This window comes from Somniosus microcephalus, chromosome 15 (genome assembly GCF_052327205.1).
Source record: "Somniosus microcephalus isolate GS21.2 chromosome 15, FLI_Smic_1.0, whole genome shotgun sequence".
NCBI classification, from domain to species: Eukaryota; Metazoa; Chordata; class Chondrichthyes; order Squaliformes; family Somniosidae; genus Somniosus; species Somniosus microcephalus.
The window spans coordinates 65,219,192-65,238,947 of NC_141001.1; positions in this window are offsets into that span (position 1 = coordinate 65,219,192).

Genomic DNA, 19,756 nt, shown 5'->3' on the forward strand with positions numbered 1-19,756 from the left:
TAAAGTGACGGAGGGCGTTGGAAGAGTCGCGAATGTAGGTGGGAAGTGACTGGACAAGGGGAGAAAATATAAAGTCGTGATAGGAAGTAATCAGTTCCCTTGGGCAGGAACTGGGATTGGGAGAGACCCGACTCCAACTGGTAGGACAGGTAGTTAATAGCCTGTTAACTGCCTTGATAATCCTATTTTGATAGAGGTTACCCATTTTCGTGCCTCTGGCTCCTGTTTCCCGTCTTGTCAGAAACAATCCTGCTGCAAGGAGACGAGTTGGTGGAGGACATGATCTGTAGTCATTTTTGGTGCAGAACTTTAAAAGCACTCCTGTAACATGGCTGGCATTCAAATGCAACAACTTTGTTGTTGGAGGTTTGGGATAAGATTTTGCAAATCTACTGACCTTGTGACTGGTCAAGCTGACACACATCTGCTGTTTGAACTGATTGGAATAATTTCAGGCCACTTTGAGTGTGCGCTGGCAAGCTTCTTGCCTCAACTGAAATCTATAACAACGGATGGGAACCATTTAGATCCTCTCACCCTGGTCGTCAGATTCGGAGGAAGAGCAGCGTGGCTTAGTGCTGCTGGATGAACAAGTGGCTCAGCACACAGCCTCCTTGGAGGAAGATGAAGAGGACGAGGAGGAGGATGAGGATGAGGAGTGATGCCTTGCGGGGTCGGATGTGGCCAATCCAGCAGCAGGCGACCACATTGCTGGCCGTCAGGCAAGGGGTGCACTCATCCATGCAAGAGTCGAGTAACCTTATGCTTCAACCACAGGTGACTGGCACATGGAGATGAATATAAGTCCGACATCCTCAGTGGTTTGCGCTCAGTGTCACCACCAACATTCTACATGGAAATCACCCTGAGCCCTCACTCTTGAACTTCCATTTCCCAGAACACAGAGGCCAGACTTTAGGTGATCTCAGCAGATCATTAAACCTTTTTCCACACTGAACCCATGTGCGTCTGCACTCAAACCTCGAGCTCACCTCTTCAGCAATTTGCAGCCAAGCTGCCTTGGTTTGCTGAGGAGGCCTCCTCCTTCCGTTTCCAGGGAAGAGGAGCTCCTGATGTCCTCTAACTCCCTCAACAAGAGCATGGAGGGAGCCCTCATTGAACATGGGTGCAGCCTTCATTATTGGGGCTGCCATTCCTGCAGCAGGCAGCACCTTTAAGAGAAAAAAACATTAATTTTACTAAGCCAATGATTGGAACAAATCTGGCATCTTTTTCATTTCATAGTCAGATAATAAATTGATATATAAAAAAAAAAATCATAAATATCTTTCTGGAATAATATGACCAGCAATTTCATTCATTAAATTTTGTTCAGAACAGATGCTGTCAACTCCCCTTTCTATATAATACAGCACCAATCCATCCCATTGACATTTTTTCCAAAGGGGACATGGCCCCTTTAAATCTTCATTCAAACAACACGTCATCAGATGCGAGAAACTGACAGCCTCCAAGCAATTGCCTGGAGGGACCCGCACCTTGGCCGTAACAAGGCCACTCAAACCAAAATACTAACTGATGGGAGGGGGCAGCCGGGAGCGGGTCGGAAGCTGGCGAGCAGCGGGCCTGCCCTCAACCCCCCCCCCCCTCTATTAATAAAATCCAGCCCACAGAGTACAGAAGTGTGGAAATTATGATGAAACTATATAAAACACTGGTTCGGCCCCAACTGGAGTACTGTGTCCAATTCTGGGCACCACACTTTAGGAAGGATGTGAAGGCCTTAGCGAGGGTGCAGAAAAGATTTATGAGAATGATTCCAGGGATGAGGGACTTTAGTTACGTTGATAGACTGGAGAAGCTGGGGTTGTTCTCCTTGGAGCAGAGAAGATTGAGGAGATTTGATAGAGGTGTTCAAAATCATGAGGGGTCTGGACAGAGTAGATCAAGAGAAACTGTTCCCATTGGCAGAAGGGTCGAGAACCAGAGGACACAGATTTAAGGTGATTGGAAAAAGAACCAAAGGCGAAGTAAGAAAAAACTTTTTTACGCAGCGAATGGTTAGGATCTGGAATGCCCAGCCTGAAAGGGTGGTGGAGGCAGATTCAATCACGGTTTTCAAAAGGGAGTTGGGTAAGTATCTGAAGGAAAGAAATTTGCAGGGCTACGGGGAAAGGGCGGGGGAGTGGGATCTAGCTGAGGTGCTCTTGCAGAGAGCCGGCATGGGCTCAACGGGCTGAATGGCCTTCCTCCATGCTGTAACCACTCTATGATTCTATAGTGTTCAGGAAAGATAAGGAAGGAAAGAAAGGTGGTGAGGTGACAGTATTGATTAAGGAGAATATTACAGTGCTGGAGAGAGAGAGGATGTCTTGGAGGGGTCAAGGACAGAATCTATTTGGCTAGAGTTAAGAAACAATAGAGGTGCCATTACACTACTAGGTGTATTCTATAAACCACCAAATAGTGGGAAAGATATAGAGGAGCAAATTTGCAGGGAAATTACAGAGGTGCAAGAACTATAGAGTAGTGATAATGGGGGACTTCAACTATCCTAATATAGGCTGGGATAGTAATAGTGTAAAGGGCAGAGAGAGGGAAGAATTTCTGAAGTGTGTTCAGGAGAACTTTCTTGATCAGTACATTTCCGGCTCAATGAGGAAGGAAGCATTACTGGATCTGGTTCTGGGGAATGAGGTGGGTCAAGTGCAGCAAGTGTCAGTAGGGGAACATTTAGGGAACAGTGATCATAGTATCATAAGGTTTAGATTAGCTATGGAAAAGGACAGGAAGCAATCTAGAGTAAAAATACTTAATTGGAAGGCGGCCAATTTCAGTGGGTTGAGAATGGATCTGGCCCGGATAAATTGGAATCAAAGATTGGCAGGCAAAACTGTAATCGAACAATGGGCTGCCTTTAAAGAGATGGTTCAGGTACAGTCGAGGTACATTCCCACGAGGGGGAAACGTAGGGCAACTAAAGTCAGAGCTCCCTGGATGACGAAAGAGATAGAGAGTAAGATAAAGCAGAAAAAGAGTGCGTATGGCTGAGAATACAAGTGAGAATCAGGCTGAATATAGAAAGTTCAGAGGTGAAGTGAAAAAGAAAATAAGAGGGGAAAAGAGAGAGTATGAGAATAGATTGGCAGCTAACATAAAAAGGAATTCAAAAGTCATCTATAGGCATATAAATAGTAAACGGGTAGGAAGAGGAGGGGTGGGGCCGATTAGGGACCAAAAAGGAGATCTACGCATGGAGGCAGAGGGTATGGCTGAGGTACTAAATGAGTACTTTGCATCTGTCTTCACCAAGGAAGAAGATGCTGCCAAAGTCATAGTGAAAGAGGAACTAATGGAGATACTGGATGGGATAAAAATAGCTAAAGAGGAGATACTAGAAAGGCTGGCTGTACTTAAGTAAATAAGTCACCAGGACCGAATGGGATGTATCCTAGGATGCTGAGGGAACTAAACTCAAGTGAATACAACCCAAGTTTAAACAACCTGTCCTCATAATTAAACCTTTAAGCTCTGGTGTCATTTTGGCAAATCTGCACTGTACCTCCATCTAGGGCCACCTTTTTAATTACATTTTTTTTACACTGGCTTTTAGTGATTTGCATACCTGGACAATTAAACCTTTTTGGATCAGTACCTGAAGGAAAAACATTTGCAGGTCTATGGGGAAAGGGCGGGGGAGTGGGGCTAGCTGAAGTGCTCCTGCAGAGAGCTGGCACGGGCTCGACAGGCCGAATGGCCTCCTGCTGTGCTGTAACCATTCTATGATTCTAGGAAGAGGCTGAAACGACGGGTCTACCAGGGCAGTCCTGTTTGTAGATCTTGGGAAGGAGGTACAAGTGGGCTGTGCGGGGTTGGGGGACGATGAGGCTGTAAACTTTGTTTCTCTCTCTACTGATGCTGCCTGGCCTGCTGAGTATTTCCAGCATTTTCTGTTTTTAATTCAGACTTCCAGCATCCGCAGTATTTTGCTTTCACAGTAGTCTGATCTGTGGCAACCAAATTGCAGCTGAATTCAACTACTATTCTTCAGCTAAATACTGTATAAAATTTGGTCAGTATTACTTACAGGCCTAGAAATTCGATGCTGCTGCACCTGTTTTACAGGTGTAAAACTGGTGCCCAAACACCCAATATGGCAGGCAGCATTAGGCCCTTTTCAAATGCAAATATGGTCCTAATACCTGTTTGATGATTTCTTTTCCAAATTGGTTTGCCCTGAATGCAGCCAGCATCAGGCATTTAGGAAAGCCAGGTTGACATGTTGCCTAACTAACAGTCCTTAAAGGGATCACTGCAGGCCGCCATCAAAAAGGTAAGTTTAAAAAAAATATTTACCTGGATGCGGAGTGGGAAATGCAGGATTTCTTCATCCGGCTCCACATTAAAACCATGGGCCACCGCTCGGCTCCCTCCCAATCGCCTCCTCAATCCCTCTCCAGATTGCTGTCTCCTTCTTCTTAGGCAATCCCTTGGAACCGAGGATGACTTGCTTCCAGATTAAAAATGAGTTCGCAGGTGACTGATGAGTCCAATGCGGGACCTACAGTCTCTGTCACAGGTGGGGCAGACGGTGGTTGAAGGGGCGGTTGGGTGGGGTGCTTGGGTTGACGTGCGCTCCTTGTGGTGCCTGCGCTTGGCTTCCGCTTGCTCTCGGCGAAGAGACTCGAGGTGTTCGGTGCCTTCCCGGATGCTTCTCCTCCACTTTGTGCGGTGTTGGGCCAGGGATTCCCAGGTGTCAGTGGGGATGTCACACTTTTTCAAGGAGGCTTTGAGGGTGTCCTTGAAGCATTTCCTCTGCCCACCTGGGGCTCTCTTGCTATGCCAGAGCTCCGAGCAGAGCGCTTGTTTTGGGAGTCTCGTATGGGGCATGCGGACTATGTGACCCATCCATCGGAGCTGATCGAGCGTGGTCAAAGCTTCGATGCTGTGGATGTTGGCCTGAGCAAGAACACTGTCATTGGTGCACCTATCCTGCCAATGGATTTGCAGGATCTTGCGGAGGCAGCATTGGTGGTACCTCTCCAGTGCTTTGAGGTGCCTGCTGTACATGGTCCATGTCTCTGAGGCATACAGCAGGGCGGGTATCACTGCTGCCCTGTAGACCATGAGCTTACTGCCGGGTTTGAGGTCCTGGTCTTCAAACACACTCTTCCTCAGGCGACCGAAGGCTGCACTGGCACACTGAAGGTGGTGTTGGACTTCGTCGTCGACGTCTGCCCTTGTTGACAGTAGGCTCCCGAGGTATGGAAACTGGTCCATGTTGTCCATGGCCTTGTCATGGATTTTGATAATCGGGGGGCAGTACTGGGTGGCGGGGCAGGTTGGTAGAGAACTTTTGTCTTGCGGATGTTTAGTGGAAGGCCTAGGCTCTCATACACTTCGGTGAAAGTGTTGACGATGGTTTGGAGTTCGACCTCCGAGTAAAACCATGGGCCACTGCTCGGCTCCCTCCCAATCGCCTCCTCAATCCCTCTCCGGATTGCTGTCTCCATACCCCCTCTCCATCGCCTCTTCTCCCGTTTGCCACTCCCCACCCCCGACAAAAGACTTACCGGCGACACAGTGGCCCCAAATTCAAATATTCTTCAGCTCTAATATAAATGTGGGCCTCGGGCCTACCATTCCGACGCAGGGATTGAACCAATTTTTAGGCCATAGGTTTTTTGCTTATTTTAAAAAAAATTTAAAAATAAAGCAGCCTAGCTCTATTAATTACAGGTGCTCAGTCTACCTCAGTGTAGCACTGTCATCGTATGATACTACTGTAGCCAATCCCATGTCAAGCATTCAGTTGCTGGTTCCAGCTTGATCTTTTCTACCTCCAACAGATCATCTCACATCAGTTTTACTTTGCAGAAGACTGCTTTTATTTACTTAAAAAAAAAGTTGGCTGCCATTCTATTTTCAAATATCACTGTTCTTTCATCGTCGCTGGGTCAAAATCCTGGAATTCCCTCTCTAACAGCACTGTGGGAGTACCTTCACCACACAGACTGCAGCGGTTCAAGAAAGAGGCTCACCACCACCTTCTCGAGCGCAATTAGGGATGGGCAATAAATGCTGGCCTTGCCAGCGACACCCAAAGCCCATGAACAAATTAAAAAAAGAGCTGCATGCCCCGTCAGCTCTCTTCAATGAGCAGAAAATTCATCAGCAGTAGGAGTCCAGTAAATCACTCTTCATACATGCACATAGCTCTCCTGGAGCAACAACCTACATTTATGTAGCGCCGTTAATGTAGTAAAACATCCCAATGCGCCTCACAGGTGTGTTATTAAAGTGTAAGCATGCAGCTTGGACTGCACTCGCAACGCTACAGTGGCATTGCCAGCATAATACCAGCATTAAGGGGAAAAAAACTTCACATCGCTGGGCTTGTTCTCCACATTTTTCTCAATCTCCAGCTTTTTAAATAAAGTAGAAAATCGTGGGTGTTTTCTATTAAAATGCAAATTTAAGGTCACAAAATATCTTTTGCAGCCTCCAAGATATTAGTCTCACACTAAAAATGTCTGGAAAAGTCAGGGCTGTTGCATTCAGGAGTAAGTGAGTTTTAACAGTGCAATAAGTGATAATTACTGCTAGAACAACCTCTCTGGCCCTTAAATATTATTTTATAAGTGTGGAGTCTCATTCCCTCAGAAGAAAATTACAGATTTATAAAGAAATAAATATTTTTTTTTTTTAGTTTTCTGTTTTTCTCTTTTATTTCTCTCCCTTAATATCATCTGTGTATCCCAATCTTTATTTAGCTTCCTGTATAATAATTTAAATGTAATTTATATTTCCCATTTTTTACTTCCTGGTTTGCAGTCTGCATGTCTCAGCGAGGATTCTTCAATCTGATTAATTGTAGAGCCTCCCAGCTGCTTTACCTGCTCACAGATGCCACAGACCCCCTGTAGAGGGCATCACGCTGGATGAGTTGCTGAATCAGTAGAAAACTCCGCTGACAAGCTCGCGAAAAGTCTCTGGGCAACTGCACACGAGCCATTGAGAGTAAAATCACTAGCTTTAGTCTTTCCAATGTTTAACTGGAGGAAATTATGGCTCACGCAGGACTGAATGTCAGATAAGCAGTCTGACAACACAGAAGCAGTGGAGGGGTCGAGAGAGGTGGTTGGGAGATAGAACTAGGTATCATCAGTGTATATGTAGAAACTGACTCCATGTATTCAGATAATGTTACCAAGGGGCAACATGTAGATGAGGAAGAGGAGGGGTCAAGGATAAAAATCACTGGTGGACTCTAGAGGTAACCGTATGAGATGGGAAGCGAAGCCAGTGCTGGATATGCTCTGGCTATGATTGGATAGGTAAGAGTGGAACCGTTGAACTGAACAATGGAAGAGAGACGTTGGAGGAGGATGCTGTTGTTGCCCATGTCCCAAGTCTGCAAAGAGGTTGCGCAGGACAAGAGACATAATTTGTTACTTTGATTAGCGCTGTTTCAGTGCTGTGGCTGAGGCGGAAACCTGATTGGAGAGGCTCAAAGATGGAATTGCGGGAAAAATGAGCATGGATTTGGCATGCGACAATATGTTCAAGGACTTTGGAGAGGAAAGGGAAGTTGGAGATGGGCCAGGGACAGAAGGGTCGAAGGTGAATTTTTGGGGAGCAGCGCGATGATCAATGTTCCATGGCATAACTATGACCGCCTAGTTCTACCTCTGTAACATTGCCTGTCTCCGCCCCTGCCTCAGTTCATCTACTGCTGAAACTCTCATCCATGACGTTGTTACCTCTAGACTTGACTATCCCAATGCACTCCTGACTGGCCTCCCACATTCTACCCTATGTAAACTTGAGGTCATCCAAAACTCGGCTGCCCGTATCCTAACTCGCACCAAGTCCCGTTCACCCATCACCCCTATGCTCGCTGACCTACATTGGCTCCTGGTTAAGCAACGCCTTGATTTCAAAATTCTCATCCTTGTGTTCAAATCCCTCCATGGCCTCGCCCCCTCCCTATCTCTGTAATCTCCTTCAGCCCCACAACCCCCTCTGAGATATCTGTGCTCCTTAAATTCTGCCCTCTTAAGCATCCCTGATTATAATCGCTCAACCATCGGTGACTGTGCCTTCAGCTGCCTCGGCCCTAAGCTCTGGAACTCCCTGCCTAAACCTCTCCGCCTCTCTACCTCTCTGTCCTCCTTAAGACACTCCTTAAAACCTACCTCTTTGACCAATCTTCCCTCATTTCTTATGTGGCTCGGTGTCAATATATTACCTTATAATGCTCCTGTGAAGCGTCTTGGGAAGTTTTACTACGTTAAAGGCGCTATATAAATACAAGATGTTGTTGTTGTTCCCTATAAGCCACAGCCGTGCATCTCTCTGCTGGTCCTGTGCAGCCCGAGATCGGCTTTTCCTGAGTTAACGTTTGCGCATGCGCGAACCTGTGAATGGGCTACGCAGCCCCTTAAAGGGGCCCCGCAACCAAAAAAAATTTGCGGGGAACATTGTTGATGATGGCAGGTTTGAAAGGGAAGTTCGACAATACTTGAGGAGAGGGAACCATTTACAATGTCAGCTAGCATGGCAACAAGGAGGGAAGTTGGGTGGTCAGCAGTTTAGTGGAAATAGGGAAAAAAGAGCAAGAGGTGGATCTCGGATAAGATGAGCTCAGAGAGAGCATGAAGGGGGACAGGAGAGAAAGGACGTGGGATTAGCGATTATCGGGGGAAGCCTGGGGGGAGATTTGGCTTGGTGGTCATGGGAAAGGTGGGGGGGTTCGGGTGGGGGGGGGGGGGAGCAGCAGAGGCAACAAGAAGGCCAAAACCATCTGTGAAATCATACTCTAGGTTGTTCCTGCCTACAGGAGAAAAGGGATAAGAGGCAAACAATCTAAAGGAAATTAGATGGGAAACATTTGAAAAGAGAGAATTAATCAAGGGATAGTAGTTTCTGTTCAAATTTACAGTGTTACTTTATGTTGGTTATTCCACTTAGCATTTCAACTGAACAACAATTCAATTCTAATAGGACACCAGGTAATTTTAATGAATTTTTGGGTCAGTAAAAATTAAACGCTCTGCCCAAGTACAGTCTCTCTCAATCAGATCTGAAAATTACATTTGAATGTGTTGTAGTACGGAACCAGTTGCCTAATGTGCCATGTGTTTGGGAGTTTAAATATAAAACAGCTTTATGTGGCAATAAACTGTTAAACTTCTTAAATTCAACTAAATTTAACAGGAGTTCTTCAGTGGGTACAATGCATTGGGAACTCACAATTTGAAATAATTACTCTATGGGCGAGGCATTGGAAGTAATATGAACCTTAGGAGTCTCCCAAAAGGAATCAGTTCAACCTGTCCTTTAAGGGGTGTTCAACGATATTGGACTGAAGATCATCTTAATACAAGCCAAATTACTGTGTACAACTCCATCAACTGGCAGTCAGATAACCAGCAGTGTAACAGCACTTTCACACTGCACAGCATGCAGTGTCAGGTTATTATCACACCAGTGCAAATGAGTATTTCCACTCCTGGCAGCACTGGTGTAAAGTTGGAGAAGTCTGAACTCTGCAAACGCTTCCTCAGTGCTGCCTATGGGCCTCGCATCTCCATTAATATTTTAATGATTGAAAAGAGCAGGCATTAAGATGTAAATAGTTCAGCAGGCTGCCTTTTAATAAAAATTTAATAAAAAATACCATTTTGGGTGAGATTTTGCATCAGTTGCTTTTACACAGCACATACTTACCAGCGTAAAACCACTCTTTCAGGTGGTCTCAAATAGTACACCAGCACACATTTTCTGTGGAATGAGGCTCAATACTGCAGTATAAAAATACTTTTTAATGGTTTTTTTTTTCCTGTTAGTTAATGGAGGTAATTTTAAAAGCAGCAGTGAGCCAGAGAGGAGGAAGTGAATTACTGGAGATATTTTTAAGTTTCATGTTGGCCGATTGTCCAGTTAACGTTGATCATTTTTCTTGCCCTTCCTCTGCCAAAGCCATAACTTGCTGGAGTCACTACCTTAATAAATATTCAGATATAGTAGTGCATTAATCATGTGAAAATGAGGTAGAATCCGTGGTATATATTCCATTTTCTTGTTGGTTGCCAGATAGGTTACCTACAGTTCAAAGTTGATGCCGAGTCTAACATAGCAAAAAGGATTCTGTCAATGTTACCATACGGCAAAATATGATATTTACATAATGGCTACTGTGTGGCTGATTTGCAGTAGCATCACGGGCCTCCATGCGGCGGAGAAAATAGGCAATAAAACTACAGCGTGTTTGAGGTTTACGCAGATGAAATGTCTAAGTAGCAGTTATTGCAAAGATCATGGTGCCATTGATACTTCATTAAAATCACTCAGTGTGTCACATTAGGAGAAGGATTAATTCCTCTACAGGAACAGCAACCTGAATGTATGCAAAGAGGAATCAGCCCTACACACAATTTCAAGCAATGGAGAAGTACAAGGGGAAGCAGGTGTTGATTTCCGAATAGAATGTGTGGGAAAAGCATTTCTAACCACAAGTTAAGCACCGAGTGCGGAATGTCATTTAAAGGGGCCTGTTAGTATCCTGTGTGCCCCATCTACGTCGATGTTTGGGCAAACAAGCCTGCTGGACAGCAAAGTCAGCTGATAATCAGTTCCACCCGATTGCTGCCTAATTTTGACCCACAATTGCAAGATGGGCTTGTCTGAAGCAGGCAAGAGCTTTATTAGGATATTAAAGAGAGAACGGTGGGAAGGGTATGGATTAATTTTGCAGCCCCTGGACGTGCTGCATACCAAGCACCCATTATGCCTATGAAACCCCATGAGAAGGGAGCCTTGGGATGGACTGTTCAGGTGGCAAAGCTTTTCCAGGGCTGTAGTGGTTCATGTGTGTTTTTAAGGCTACTGCTAGCCTCCATTCCTACTCCACTCACCTTTATTTCTTGCTGGCACTCAGGTTCTCCTAAATCTATGTCAGTTAATTTTATTTTGCCTCTTTTCCCTTCTTTGTATCTAATGGGTGTGCCACTCCAAGTCCTCTGAGACAACCTATTTGGAAAATTACAAGGACCCGAGAGATGCTCAGCAAATCCCGCAGGCACTGTGCTCTCCAGTCAGTCCACACACCCCTACCTCTACAGAGGTAAAATTACCTTTGCATTCGCAGATGTTGTACTCTTTCCAAAGGAAGCTGTACCTGCAGACTCCTAATCATAGAATCAGAACAATACAACACAGGAGGCCATTCGGCCCATCAAGTCCCACCAGCTTTCTCCCCTGCTCTTTCCCCATATCTTTGCAATTTTTTCTCCTTCAAGTATTTATCCAATTCCCTGTCGGGCAGTGCATTCCAAATCCTAACCACTCGCTGCATAAAAAAGTTTTTCCTCCTGTCGCCTTTGGTTCTTTTGCCAATCACCTTAACTCTGTGCCCTCTGGTTATCGACCCTTCGGCCATTGGAAACAGTTTTTCTTTATTTACTCTATCTAAACCCTTCATGATTTTAAACACCTCTATCAAATCTCCTCTTAGCCTTCTCTGCTTCAAGGAGAACAACCCCAGCTTCTCCAGTCTATCCACATAATTGCCTGGAACTGTTCTAGTAAATCTCTTCTGTACCCTCTCCAAAGCCTTAACAACCTTCCTAAAGTGCGGTGCCCAGAATTGGACACAATACTCCAGCTGGGGCCGAACTAGTGTATTATATCGGTTTAGCACAACCTCCTGGCTTTTGTACTCTATGCCTCTTTATAAAGCCCAGGATTCCATATTCTTCATTAACTACTTTGTTAACCTGTCCTGCCACCTTCAAAGATTTGTGCACAAGCATCCCCAGGTCTCTTTATTGTATTTGAATGCTTGACTAACAGCATGAAAAGAGCCATACCTGGGTGATCAAGAAAGACAGACTTGGATTTATAGAGAGACTTTCCCAACCGCAGGACGTCAAAGTGCTTTAAAGCCAATGAGGTACTTTTGAACTGTGGTCACTGCTGTAATGTAGGAAACACAGCAGCCAATTGGTGCATACTAAGGTCAGTGATGTTGATTGAAGGATATATATTGGCCAGGACACCCTACTCTTTGAAATAGCACCATGGGATCTTTTATATCCATCCGAGAGGGAAGACAGGGCCTCAGTTTAACAATTCTTCAGCATGATGGCACCTCTGACAGTGCAGCACTCCTTCAGTATTGCACTGGAGCGTCAGCCTGGATTTCATGGAGGGGATGGGAAGGAAGACAGGGTCTTGAACCCAGAACCTTTGGGCTCACGTGAGCATGCTACCACTGAGCCACGGCTGACACTAAGAGCTAGGACTGTCCGATTTGCTGTCACCAAGAAGACGCTGGCAATCATTTCTGCAGGCCCGAATACACCGACCTGCCAATAACTGATCGGTCTACTCCACATCGGGGTATAAAGAAAAACTGATGCTGTAAGGACACCTGCGGCTATCATGCAGCAGAGGGCTGGGATATGTAGCAGAGGGCTGGGATATGTAGCAGTGTGGCTCCACCTCCTTGAAGATATGCTGACTTACTGGGACTGTGGAATGGCTCAGGGCCTCTTCTCTCTCCTCTTCCTTCCCTTCTCCCCATACACCACCACGTAAGCACTTCATGCAGCAGCTAAACAGGGCGTGTGGTGTGGGGCTGCTCTAGCACTCATCTACACACTAGGGCTCCTTTTCCTTTCATTTTTTACCTGCCACTTAAGCGTCTACTCCTTCTGCCTTACTGGATTTTGTGTCCCCTCCCATTGTGACACACCCCTTTACATTTCACTTACAATTTCCCTTCCCCACCACTCAGGTCATCCTTAGGCCCAGCTGAACCTGCACCTGGTGCTGCAATTATACAAATGAACTTAGAACAGAGAATTGAGTGATGTTGCATCACTTCTAAGTCATTTAGAACCGACTTAGAACTGAAGGCAAAAATGGCCATAAAGTTGTCAAACTGAATCAGTCAACATCTGCAAGTGAAGTTAAGTAAATGCAGACCAATAACATTAGAAGGTCTGGTTTTGAAATCCCTTCAGCATTGAAGGTCATCACACTGGCTAGTTTTTGAATAAAACAGGTTGATTAGTTACAGAAACCCACTAAAAAAAAAATTCCAAGACATCTAAATTAGAAACTATGATTAGAGTGAATGGGGAAGGTCATTTATAAGGAACCAATTTGGCACATGATGTGGTAAAGCCTAGATGCAATGTACACTGTGGTCAGCTGGGTTTTCGAGTTACAATTTCCCAGCTGCAAAGCTTAGTGAAGTTCAGGTTGCTCAACGAAAACTAGACAGGTGGGTCCGGGGTGGGGGGGGCGGGGGGGGGGGGGTGGTGCGGGCAATGGGATTATTGCTACTTTTAATGAAAATTCTTTGAAAACCAATATAAATAATGCCTCCACATCACAAGACAGAAGCAAAATGGAAAAGGTATACTATTGAAATGTGCCTTATATTAAATGCACAGCTCATCTCATTGTAACTGCATATGTAGTGAGTGGGACAGTAGCCCAAGAATAGCAGTTTTACAAGCAGTGGGTTACAAGTATGATCACCGAAAATTAAAATGGCAGTTGCTGCACTTGTGCAAAGTTCAATATTTCTATATAGAACCAGAACCTGCTGGGGTGAGGTTTAATTTCGGAAAGGAAACATGGAAGGGTGAGGGTTTGAAAAGGATTCAAGGTATACTTTTTTTTGAACAGGAAAAGGTCATTTGCTCTCACAAATCTCAACCCAACTACTGTACCTGGCTTCACCCCATTCCCCTCTAAACAGAAGCTGCAGATATACCCAATGCTCCTTTTTCACCTATATTGAAAGGTTGGGTGGGGTGAGAGAAGTGCATGAAAGTCAAAAGAGGTACAACAATTGATAATGGCACAAGTTATTTTCTGGTCAGTCCTTCTAGCTCACCCCTCACCCAAAAAAGACAACACTATTTGGTGCATCTTCTGATTTTACAATAAACACAAACATTGCAATCTCATTTAGATAAGGCACATTGCAATTTTATTGGAAACTTCAGTTTGATTAATCTCCCGCTCTACGTACTTGCTGTTTCACCATTCCACTAAAATGTAACCACTTAAACCCCTTTGCGCTGTCCATTTCAGTGGCCTCTCAACAGGGCAGATCAAATCAAGATGCTCAGTGCTGGATTTGGAAAGCAAGTCACCTCACTGAAGCACCCCCCAGAATCACTTTTTACACCAAGGTGATTTATAACCTAGAGTCCTCGTCACGTAGTATTGACCATTCTATAATACATGTTAAAAATCTGATCGCTAGAGTGCTCACCTTTATTGCTTCTTCGATCCCCCCCCCCCCGCTAGAAGTTGAGTATTTACTTTTGTGAAAGATGCCAATTTCTGTAATGCCAATGTCTGATTCACACTAAAAACTAATGCATACTGAAAAGCACTTGAGTACAAAGGCCTAGAAATTTATGAACACCACAAAAGCTGCTGGTGCCACTGCGGGTGGGTGTTAACGGCCACCGAAAATGGTGGTGCTGGCAGGACCAAAAAATTGGCGCTGCGGACTAATTAACATTAGCCCAGCGCTAAACTCACTGCAACACATTCCTGGTGGCATTCGTCCTGGCAGGAGGCCCCAATGTAGTGTCATTGCAGCTAGAACAGCCTGCTCTGAAAGCAAAGCTGTGATTTCAGAGAGTAACATCAGTTTCTTAAAGGGGAACTGCCTTCTGAAATGAAAAAATATAAATCATGTAAAAATAGGCAGTTTTGAGCCCTTCCACACTTAAAAAATGGGAAAAGTGCTTCAGCACTAACAAATGGCTCAGGAAACCAGGGAAGGGGCATCCAGGGTCTCACATGCAGCTCTCCAGCTTTGTGCAGGTGGTCAGCACTGCAAGAGAGGTTCTCTACACACGGGGGCCAGGAGGCCCTCCAGAAAGAACAATGTGGGACCACATCACCAAGGCCATCACTGCCAGCAGGGCCACCCCCATGACCTGGCTCGAGTGCCCAAAGAGGCTTCATGATCTCAGGTCAGTGGTCAAGGTCAGTGAATGCATCTTCAAAGGCTGTCTCCTACCAACTGCACCACTAACCTCACACACTGCTCAAGCACTGCCCCCCCCCCCCGCAGTCATTCACCTACCAACAATCTGTACCAAACCCAAGGCACACTTACCATTCCTAGCTTCACCTCACCCAGAGAGGAGAAAGTGCTGGGCACTCTTGGCAGGGGCATGGCCGAGCCCTTGGCCAGCGGAGGGGCTGAAAGGGTACAAGATGCTGATATCCTCATGTTATTCTTCTTCTCGCATGCACCTCTTGCTTTCTTGCCCTCCCCTCACCGCAACTTGTGCCTTCCACATTTCACACACCCAAGAAATGCAGCCTGAACAGTAAGTGGTTGACCAAGGAGAGGAGAGTGAAGAAACAGTCACGCGCTTTGACACTCCCAACCACCAGCTCCTTAAGGTCAACCGGCAAGGCCATTTGCAGCCTTCCGCCAGCTATGCTGCAGCCATTGGTGTAGCACTGCATGATATCAGTAGGATAGGCAAAGGCACACACAAGACAGTCACTAAGGGAATGCATAAGGGTAATGAATTGATTTCTTGATGTCATATTGGATGGTTAGATGTATAAAGTTGAATTGTAAAGTTTGCTTTGTGGTGGCTTTTATTTCAGCATTGCAGCCAAGAGGACACTGTGATGATCAGTAACAGAGGGAAGATAAGGTGTGGAACTAATGTTGAAAGGGGAATTGGGGTTGTGGTCACTGGTACCGTAGGCGGATGATTCCATCCCCGATATCCTGGCCAGAAATGGTCAGTCAGGGTTGTGTCCTCCCCTTCCCTCTGCAAGCGGATGCTGTAAATCTGAAATGACAGCATAAAAAGCTGGAAATACTCACGTCAGGCAGCATCTCAACCAGAGACATGAACTCTTCTTTCTCCATGGATGCTGGCTGACCTAAACAACTTGTATTTATAATGTAGCAAAACATCTCAAGGCTCTTCACAGGAGTATTAAGACAAAAAAAGACACCTAGCCACATAAGGAGAAATTAGGGCAGGTGACAAAAGCTTGGTCGAAGAGGTAGGTTTTAAGGAGCGTCTTAAAAAGGAGGCGCGGAGAGGTTTAGGGAGGGAATTCCAGAGCTTAGGGCCTAGGCAACCAATGGTTAAGTGATTATAATCAGGGATACTCAAGAGTGCAGAATTAGAGCGCAGATATCTCGGGGGGGGGGGGGGGTAGGGGTGGTTGTGGGGCTGAAGGAGATAGAGAGATAGGAAGGGACGAGGCCATGGAGGAATTTGAAAACAAGGATGAAAATTTTGAAATCGAGGCGTTGCTTAACCAGGAGCCAATGTAGGTCAGTGAGAACAGGGGTGATGGGTGAATGGGACTTGGTACGAGTTAGGACACGGGCAGCTGAGTTTTCGATGATCTAAAATTTACGTAGGGTAGAACGTAGGAAGCCAGCCAGAAGTGCATTGGAATTGTCAAGTCTAGAGGTAACAAAGGCATGAATGAGGGTTTCAGCAGCAGGTGAGCTGAGGCAGGGGCAGAGACAGGTGATGTTATGGAGGTGGAAATAGGCGGTCTTTGTTATACTGTGGGTATGTGGTCAGCAGCTCATTTTAGGGTCAAATATGACACCAAGGTTGCAAACAGTGTGGTTCAGCCTCAGACAGAAGTTAGTGAGAGGGATGGAGTCAGTGGCTGCAACCAAAAACAATGGCTTCGGTTTTCCCTATATTTAATTGGGAAAATTTCTGCTCATCAGAACTGGATGTTGGCCAAGCAGTTTGTCAATGTATATAGACCGTGGAGGGGGTCGAGAGAAGTGGTGGCGAGGTAGAACTGGGTGTCACCAGCGTACATAACTGACGCTGTATTTATGGATGATGTTGCCAAGGGGCAGCATGTCGATGAGAAATAGGAGGGGGCCAAGGAAAGATCCTTGGGAACACCAGAGGTTACGATGCAGGAGCGGGAAGAGAAACCGTTGCAGGTGATTCTCTGGCTATGATTAGATAGATAAGAATGGAACCAGGCGAGTGCAGTCCCACCCAGCTCGACGAGGGTGGAGAGGCGTTGGAGAAGGATGGAGTGGTCAACCGCGTCAAAGGCTACAGACAAGTCAAGAAGGATGAGGGAGAGTTTACCTTTGTCAGTCACAAAGGATGTCGTATGTGTAGTGTATGTACCCGTCTACCTTTAAGGGAACGTTTGAGTGTAACCGTTCACCTTTAAGAGAACTACTTTAGGTGTGGCACTATTTGATTGGCTTCTGTATACGGTAATACCGACAGTGACCACACCAGTATATAAGTGATGTTACAGGATAACTAGGGCAGATTCGCCCTGACCTCTGAATAGTAAAGACCTGTTTGTTTGTACTTCAAAAGTCTGTGTATTTATTTACTGCACAACCCACAGACTTTACAGTGGCGACGAGTCCGATCGTACCCTGCGGCAAGAATAGCAAAGTAACAAAGAGCGTCGAAGAGAGGCAACCGCCCTCGTCGTGCTACCAAAAGAAAACACGAGGCTACAACAACAGAAAGTGTGGTACTTTACAGAAGCTGGAAGACTAGCAACAAAAGCTTCATCAGCAACAGTCACTGATTACCCTACTACCACGGTGTGGAGTGAGCCGACCAGCAAGAAACAAGGCGGCCGAAGAGACTGTGAGTAGGGGAAGGGGTAGAAGTATCCGGAGGAGAAGGGCAGAGCACTCGACCTCGGTCGAGGGGGAGCTGTACCGGCCAAAAGTTGGGTCCAACGGCGTCGGGTGACAGCCGGACCGCGATCGGCGGGAAAAATCTGGGCAGCGACCGCAGCCACGAAGCGCTGAACCTGCGAGTAGGCGCGGGAGGAGAAACCCAGCCGCAGCCGGGGAGGGAAACACCGGTCTGCAAGAGGGCTGGGGAGGCGAACAGGAACCGTGCGGGTGAGAGCCGGGTGCGGAGTGAGAGACTGCGAGGAGCCAGTCCAGCGGCTGAGCTGTTCTCCACCAACGGGGTACTCAGAGCCGGCAAAACCGAACGTGCGGGAGTGGGAGAGCGAACAGGAGCCGAGAACGGGGAGAGAGACTGCGTGAGAGCCAGTCCAGCGGCTGAACTGTTCTCCACCTACGGAGTACCCAGAGCCGGTAGAACCGAACGTGCGGGAGAGGGAGAGACAGAGCCGAGCACGGGGAGAGAGAGACTGCGCGAGGGCCAGTCCAGCGGCTGAACTGTCCTCCGTTAACGGGGTGTACCCAGAGCCGGTAGAACCGAACGTGCGGGAGAGGGAGAGACAGAGCCGAGCACAGGGAGAGAGAGACTGCGCGAGAGCCAGTCCAGCGGCTGAACTGTCCTCCGTTAACGGGGTGTACCCAGCGCCGGTAGAGCCGTGCGGGCGGGAAAAGACAGAGCCGAGTAAGGGGAGCTGTGCGAGAGCCAGCCCAGCGGCTGAACCTGTCCGCTGTGGGGAAAGCGTACCCCTTACACCAGGGAGAAACGCGGAAAGCCGCCATTAGGCGGAGAAGACGACAGAGGCGGGAAACCGCCATTGAAGTGGGCGGGGAGAGAAAGGAAGAGCGGGAAAAGAACCGCCATCTTAACTGCCATTGAAGTGGGCAGAGAGAGAGAGAGAGAGAGAGAGAGAGAAGGGAAGAGCGGGAAACCGCCATTTTAGAAAAAAAAAAGATAATAAATAATACTTAAAGAAATACTGTGCTGCTTCAAAGAAAGAAAGATGCCTAAGCGAGGGAATATTAATGATTTTAATTCTGAAATAGAAGACTGGGCCACGTACGTGGAACGCATAGAGATCTATTGCGAAGCCAACAAAATAGAGGAAGACGACAAGGCGATAACATTGCTAAACTCGATGGGGGCAAAAACATATGGGCTCTTGAAGCATCTAATAGCACCAGCTAAACCAGCGGATCAGACCTTCGAAGAAATTGTGGCTGTGCTGAAGGACCACTTGAACCCCACACCGTTGATGCTGGCTGAGCCATTCAAATTCTACGCAAGAACGCAGAGGAAAGACGAAAGCAATGCGGAATACTTGGTCGAACTGCGTAGGCTAGCGAAATACTGCCAGTTCGGAGGGAATCTGACAGAGGCACTGCGGGACAAGTTCGTATGCGGATTGTCCAAAGAAGGAACGCAAAAGCGACTACTGGAAGAAAACGACCTCACACTGGACAGGGCTGTTCTCATAGCTGCATCACATGAAGCCGCAGCGAAAGGAACGGCCGAAATGCAGCTAAAGGCGGCGGCACTCGGGGTGGACCAAATTACTTCGAGCACAACAAAATGCTACCGTTGTGGGAAGACCACGCACGACCAGAATCACTGCTGGTTTAAGAACCAAGAGTGTCGGAAATGTGGCAAACTGGGTCACATCGTGAAGGTATGCAGGTCCGGGAAAAAGACCAACAATCAACGGAAGCCACCACAAGAAAAGTACAACAAAGTACACAAGGTGGCTGAAAAGAGTTCAGACGAACAGAATTCAGACTCAGACCCAAACAACCAGGAGCTGGGTAGTCTGAAGATCCACAATGTGGGGAAAGAAACTGATCTACAAACGATTTGGGTCGTACTAAAAATAGCTGGAGTCCAAGTACGAATGGAGCTGGACACTGGATCAGCTCTATCAGTCATCAACCGAAGGGACTACCACCGGCTGTTCTCTCACATACCTTTGAGAAATACCAAGTTCGTATTACAGACATACACGGGGCATAATGTATACCCCATGGGGAAAATAAGAGTCCAGGTGAGAGATAGAGGGAAAGAACACCCAAGAATGA